Genomic DNA, 8,365 nt, shown 5'->3' on the forward strand with positions numbered 1-8,365 from the left:
AATCTGGACCTGAAATTTTGACATTTTTCACTCCAAACGATGACCCGCCGCCTGTCGCCGATATCAAAAATGGTGATGTCAACTTTTTCAAAGAATTCACTCAAAACCTGTCCAAATCCACTTCAAATGTAATAAAACATGCCCCTGAGTCATTTTTAGCTGAAAAATCTGGACCTGAAATTTTGACATTTTTCACTCCAAACGATGACCCGCCGCCTGTCGCCGATATCAAAAATGGTGATGTCAACTTTTTCAAAGAATTCACTCAAAACCTGTCCAAATCCACTTCAAATGTAATAAAACATGCCCCTGAGTCATTTTTAGCTGAAAAATCTGGACATGAAATTTTGACATTTTTCACTCCAAACGATGACCCGCCGCCTGTCGCCGATATCAAAAATGGTGATGTCAACTTTTTCAAAGAATTCACTCAAAACCTGTCCAAATCCACTTCAAATGTAATAAAACATGCTCCTGAGTCATTTTTAGCTGAAAAATCTGGACCTGAAATTTTGACATTTTTCACTCCAAACGATGACCTGCCGCCTGTCGCCGATATCAAAAATGGTGATGTCAACTTTTTCAAAGAATTCACTCAAAACCTGTCCAAATCCACTTCAAATGTAATAAAACATGCCCCTGAGTCATTTTTAGCTGAAAAATCTGGACATGAAATTTTGACATTTTTCACTCCAAACGATGACCCGCCGCCTGTCGCCGATATCAAAAATGGTGATGTCAACTTTTTCAAAGAATTCACTCAAAACCTGTCCAAATCCACTTCAAATGTAATAAAACATGCTCCTGAGTCATTTTTAGCTGAAAAATCTGGACCTGAAATTTTGACATTTTTCACTCCAAACGATGACCCGCCGCCTGTCGCCGATATCAAAAATGGTGATGTCAACTTTTTCAAAGAATTCACTCAAAACCTGTCCAAATCCACTTCAAATGTAATAAAACATGCCCCTGAGTCATTTTTTGATGATTTTTGACGCCATACTATACTATGACATTTTTTGAGCATTTTCATTCCTTACTATACTAAGACATTTTTTGATGATTTTTGAAGCCATACTATACTATGACATTTTTTGATGATTTTTGACGCCATACTATACTATGACATTTTTTGATGATTTTTGACGCCTTATTATACTATGACATTTTTTGAGCAATTTTTACACCTTACTATACTATGACATTTTTTGAGCAATTTTCATTCCTTACTATACTAAGACATTTTTTGATGATTTTTGACGTCATACTATACTATGACATTTTTTGATGATTTTTGAAGCCATACTATACTATGACATTTTTTGATGATTTTTGAAGCCATACTATACTATGACATTTTTTTGATGATTTTGGAGGCCTTACTTTACTATGACATTTTTTGATGATTTTTGAAGCCTTACTTTACTATGACATTTTTTGATGATTTTTGAAGCCATACTATACTATGACATTTTTTGATGATTTTTGACGCCATACTATACTATGACATTTTTTGACCATTTTGGAGGCCTTACTTTACTATGACATTTTTTGATGATTTTTGAAACCATACTATACTATGACATTTTTAATTTTATGCCATACTTATACTATGACATTTTTTGATGATTTTTGAAGCCATATTATACTATGACATTTTTTGATGATTTTTTGACGCCATACTATATTATGACATTTTTTTGATGATTTTTGACGCCATACTATACTGACATTTTTTGATGATTTTTGACGCCATACTTACTATGACATTTTTTGATTTTTGGATACTTTACTATGACATTTTTTGATGATTTTTGAATATATTATGACATTTTTTGACCATTTTGGAGGCCTTACTTTACTATGACATTTTTGATGATTTTTGAGCTTATTATACTATGACATTTTTGACCATTTTTGATGCCTTACTTTACTATGACATTTTTTGAGCAATTTTCATTCCTTACTATACTATGACATTTTTTGATGATTTTTGACGCCATACTATACTATGACATTTTTTGATGATTTTTGAAGCCACACTGTACTATGACATTTTTTGATGATTTTTGACGCCTATTATACTATGACATTTTTTGACCATTTTGGAGGCCTTACTATACTATGACATTTTTTGATGATTTTTGATGCCTTACTTTACTATGACATTTTTTGATGATTTTTGACGCCATACTATACTAAGACATTTTTTGATGATTTTTGACGCCATACTATACTATGACATTTTTTGACCATTTTGGAGGCCTTACTTTACTATGACATTTTTTGATGATTTTTGAAAGCCATACTATACTATGACATTTTTTGAACCATTTTGAGAGGCCTTACTTTACTATGACATTTTTTGATGATCTTTTGAACTATGACATTTTTTGAGCAAATTTCATGCCTTACTATACTATGACATTTTTTGATGATTTTGACGCCATACTATACTATGACATTTTTGATGATTTTTGAAGCCATACTATACTATGACATTTTTTGACCATTTTGGAGGCCTTACTTTACTATGACATTTTTTGATGATTTTTGACGCCATACTATACTATGACATTTTTTGATGATTTTTGAAGCCATACTATACTATGACATTTTTTTGATGATTTTTGACGCCATACTATACTATGACATTTTTTGATCATACTATACTATGACATTTTTTGATGATTTTTGACGCCATACTATACTATGACATTTTTTGACCATTTTGGAGGCCTTACTTTACTATGACATTTTTTGATGATTTTTGAAGCTATGACATTTTTTGAGATACTATACTATGACATTTTTTGATGATTTTTGCCATACTATACTATGACATTTTTTGATGATTTTTGGACTATGACATTTTTGATGATTTTTGAAGCCATACTACTGACATTTTTGAGATTTTATACTATACTATGACATTTTTTGATGATTTTTGACGCCATACTATACTATGACATTTTTTGATGATTTTGAAGCCATACTATACTATGACATTTTTTTGATGATTTTTGACGTATACTATGACATTTTTTGAGACTGACATTTTTTGATGATTTTTGACGCCATACTATACTATGACATTTTTTATTTTTACACCTTACTATACTAAGACATTTTTTGATGATTTTTGCCATACTATACTATGACATTTTTGATGATTTTTGAGCCTACTATGACATTTTTTGACCATTTTGGAGGACTTACTTTACTATGACATTTTTGATGATTTTTGCCTTATTATATTATGACATTTTTTGACCATTTTTGATGCCTTACTTTACTATGACATTTTTTGATGATTTTTGACGCCTTATTATACTATGACATTTTTTGACAATTTCATTCCTTACTATACTAAGACATTTTTTGATGATTTTTGAAGCCAACTTACTATGACATTTTTTGATGATTTTTGACGCCTATACTATGACATTTTTTGAAATTTTACCTTACTATACCATTTTTTGATGATTTTGAAGCCACACTTACTATGACATTTTTTGATGATTTTTGACGCCTTATTATACTATGACATTTTTTGACCATTTTGGAGGCCTTACTTTACTATGACATTTTTTGATGATTTTTGAAGCCCACATTTTTTGACATATACTATGACATTTTTTGATGATTTTGACATTTTTTAATTTACTATGACATTTTTTGATGATTTTTGACGCCATACTATACTATGACATTTTTTGATGATTTTTGAAGCCATACTATACTATGACATTTTTTGATGATTTTTGACGCCATACTATACTATGACATTTTTGACCATTTTGGAGGCCCTTTACTATGACATTTTTTTGATTTTTGACATTTTTTGATGATTTTTGAAGCTATACTATGACATTTTTTGAGCAATTTTCATTCCTTACTATACTGACATTTTTTGATGATTTTTGATACTATACTATGACATTTTTTTGATGATTTTTGAAGCCATACTATACTATGACATTTTTTGATGATTTTTGAATACATACTATGACATTTTTTGACCATTTTGCCTTACTTTACTATGACATTTTTTGATGATTTTTGAAGCCATACTATATTATGACATTTTTTGAGGCCTTACTATACTATGACATTTTTTGATGATTTTTGACGCCATACTATACTATGACATTTTTTGATTTTGACTACTATGACATTTTTTGATGATTTTTGGCCATACTATACTTGACATTTTTATTTCATGCCTTACTATACTATGACATTTTTTGATGATTTTTTGACGCCCATACTATACTATGACATTTTTGATGATTTTTGAAGCCATACTATACTATGACATTTTTTGTGATTTTTGCCTATACTATGACATTTTTTTGAGCCTTACTATACTTTTTTTGATGATTTATACTATACTATGACATTTTTTGAGGACATTTTTTGATGATTTTTACTATACTATGACATTTTTTGATGATTTTTGACATTTTTTGACATTTTTTACTACTATGACATTTTTTGATTTTTGAAGCCTATGACATTTTTTGACCATTTTTTGTGACATTTTTTTGATGATTTTTGACGCCTTACTATACTATGACATTTTTTTGAGACTATACTGACATTTTTTGATGATTTTTACTTACTATGACATTTTTTGATGATTTTTGATATTATACTATGACATTTTTTGAGCTTTTTTGATGATTTTATACCATTTTTTGATGATTTTTGACGCCATACTATACTATGACATTTTTTGATTTTTGATACTTTACTATGACATTTTTGATGATTTTTTGAAGCCTATATACTATGACATTTTTTGACCATTTTTGACTTACTTTACTATGACATTTTTTTGATGATTTTTGAAGCCATACTATACTATGACATTTTTTGATGATTTTTGACGCCATACTATACTATGACATTTTTTGATGATTTTTGACTATGACATTTTGATGATTTTTGAAGCCATACTATACTATGACATTTTTTTGATGATTTTTGACGCCATACTATACTATGACATTTTTTGACCATTTTGGATACTTTACTATGACATTTTTTGATGATTTTTGAAGATACTATACTATGACATTTTTTGAGGACATTTTTTGATGATTTTTGACTATGACATTTTTTTTTTTATACTATATGACATTTTTTGATGATTTTTGACTTACTATACTATGACTTACTATACTATGACATTTTTTGATGATTTTTTATACTATGACATTTTTTGATGATTTTTGACGCCTATACTATGAATTTTTTGACCATTTTGATGACATTTTTTGATGATTTTTGAGCCATACTATACTATGACATTTTTTGATGATTTTGAAGCCATACTATACTATGACATTTTTTGAGCAATTTTCATTCCTTACTATACTAAGACATTTTTTGATGATTTTTGACGTCATACTATACTATGACATTTTTTGAGCAATTTTTACACCTTACTTGACATTTTTTGATGATTTTTGAAGCCATACTATACTATGACATTTTTTGATGATTTTTGACGCCATACTATACTATGACATTTTTTGATGATTTTTTGACGACTATGACATTTTTTGATGATTTTTGCTATGACATTTTTTGATGATTTTTGACGCCATACTATACTATGACATTTTTTGACCATTTTGGAGGCCTTACTTTACTATGACATTTTTTTGATGATTTTTGAAGCCTTATTATACTATGACATTTTTTGACATTTTTGATGCCTTACTTTACTATGACATTTTTTGATGATTTTTGAAGCCATACTATACTATGATTTTTGAGACTATGACATTTTTTGAGCAATTTTCATTCCTTACTATACTAAGACATTTTTTGATGATTTTTGAAGCCACACTGTACTATGACATTTTTTGATGATTTTTGACGCCTTATATACTATGACATTTTTGACCATTTTGGAGGCCTTACTTTACTAACATTTTTTGATGATTTTTGAAGCCTTATTATACTATGACATTTTTTGACCATTTTTGATGCCTTACTTTACTATGACATTTTTTGATGATTTTTGAAGCCATACTATACTATGACATTTTTTGATGATTTTCCATACTATACTATGACATTTTGATGATTTTTGAAGCCATACTATACTATGACATTTTTTGATGATTTTTTGACGCCATACTATACTATGACATTTTTTGACCATTTTGAACTTTACTATGACATTTTTGATGATTTTTGAAGCCATACTATACTATGACATTTTTTGATGATTTTTTGATGCCATACTATACTATGACATTTTTGACCATTTTGGAGGCCTTACTTTACTATGACATTTTTTGATGATTTTTGAAGCCATACTATACTATGACATTTTTTGAGATGCCTTACTATACTATGACATTTTTTGATGATTTTTGAGTACTATGACATTTTTGATTTTGGACTTACTTTACTATGACATTTTTTGATGATTTTTGAAGCCCACTATACTATGACATTTTTTGATGATTTTTGACGCCATACTATACTATGACATTTTTTGACCATTTTGGAGGCCTTACTTTACTATGACATTTTTTGATGATTTTTGAAGCCATACTATACTATGACATTTTTTTTTTCATGCCTTACTATACTATGACATTTTTTGATGATTTTTGACGCCTTATTATACTATGACATTTTTTGATGATTTTTATACTATACTATGACATTTTTTGAGATACTATACTATGACATTTTTGATGATTTTTGAAGCCATACTATACTATGACATTTTTTGATGATTTTTGACGCCATACTATACTATGACATTTTTTGATGATTTTTACTATACTATGACTTTGGACATTTTTGGACATTTTTTGAATTTTTGAACTTACTATGACATTTTTTGATGATTTTTATACTATACTATGACATTTTTTGATGATTTTTGAAGCCATACTATACTATGACATTTTTTGATGATTTTTGACGCCATACTATACTATGACATTTTTGACCATTTTTTACTTTACTATGACATTTTTTGATGATTTTTGACGCCATACTATACTATGACATTTTTGATGATTTTTGAAGCCATACTATACTATGACATTTTTTGAGACTATACTTGACATTTTTGAGCCTTACTATACTTTTTTGATGATTTTTGAAGACTATGACATTTTTTGATGATTTTTGCCTATACTATGACATTTTTTTGACCATTTTGAGGCCTTACTATGACATTTTTTGATGATTTTTTTACTATGACTTTTTTGATGATTTTTGAAGCCATACTATACTATGACATTTTTTGACCATTTTTGATTACTTTACTATGACATTTTTTGATTTTTTGGACTATGACATTTTTTGATGATTTTTGAGCCATACTATACTATGACATTTTTTTGTTTTGCCTTACTATACTATGACATTTTTGATGATTTTTGAAGCCATACTATACTATGACATTTTTTGATGATTTTTGAATACTATACTATGACATTTTTTTTTTTTACTACTATGACATTTTTTGATGATTTTTGACGCCATACTATACTATGACATTTTTTGACCATTTTTTTACTTTACTATGACATTTTTTGATGATTTTTGAAGCCTATACTATGACATTTTTTGACATTTTTGATATACTATGACATTTTTGATGATTTTTGAAGCCATACTATACTATGAATTTTTTGAGACTATGACATTTTTTGAGTACTACTACATTTTTGATGATTTTTGAAGGTACTATGACATTTTTGATTTTTGACGTATACTATGACATTTTTTTTTTTGACTATGACATTTTTTGATGATTTTTGAAGACTATGACATTTTTGACCGTACTATGACATTTTTTGATGATTTTTTTACTATACTATGACATTTTTTGATGATTTTTGAATACTATACTATGACATTTTTTGATGATTTTTGAAGCCATACTATACATTTTTATACTATACTATGACATTTTTTGACATTTTGCCTTACTTTACTATGACATTTTTTTACTATACTATGACATTTTTTGATGATTTTTGAGCCATACTATACTATGACATTTTTTGACCATTTTTGACCTTATACTATGACATTTTTGATGATTTTTGAAGCCATACTATACTATGACATTTTTTGAGATTTCATACTATACTATGACATTTTTGATGATTTTTGACGATACTATGACATTTTTTGACCATTTTGGAGGCCTTACTTTACTATGACATTTTTTGATGATTTTTGAAGCCATACTATACTATGACATTTTTTGATGATTTTTGACGTATACTATGACATTTTTTGACATTTTGCCTTACTTTACTATGACATTTTTGATGATTTTTGAAGCCATACTATACTATGACATTTTTTGAGATTT

General features: G+C 28.0%; 1 protein-coding gene across 16 annotated transcripts in view; it reads left to right on the forward strand.

The window, feature by feature from the left end:
- The window catches only part of adam11 (ADAM metallopeptidase domain 11), a 57,036-nt gene that overhangs the window by 33,772 nt on the left and 14,899 nt on the right, over nt 1–8,365 (forward strand). The gene's annotated exons all lie outside the window — the stretch shown is intronic.

The sequence above is a fragment of the Lates calcarifer genome, linkage group LG23, assembly GCF_001640805.2.
Source record: "Lates calcarifer isolate ASB-BC8 linkage group LG23, TLL_Latcal_v3, whole genome shotgun sequence".
Classification (NCBI taxonomy): Eukaryota; Metazoa; Chordata; class Actinopteri; family Centropomidae; genus Lates; species Lates calcarifer.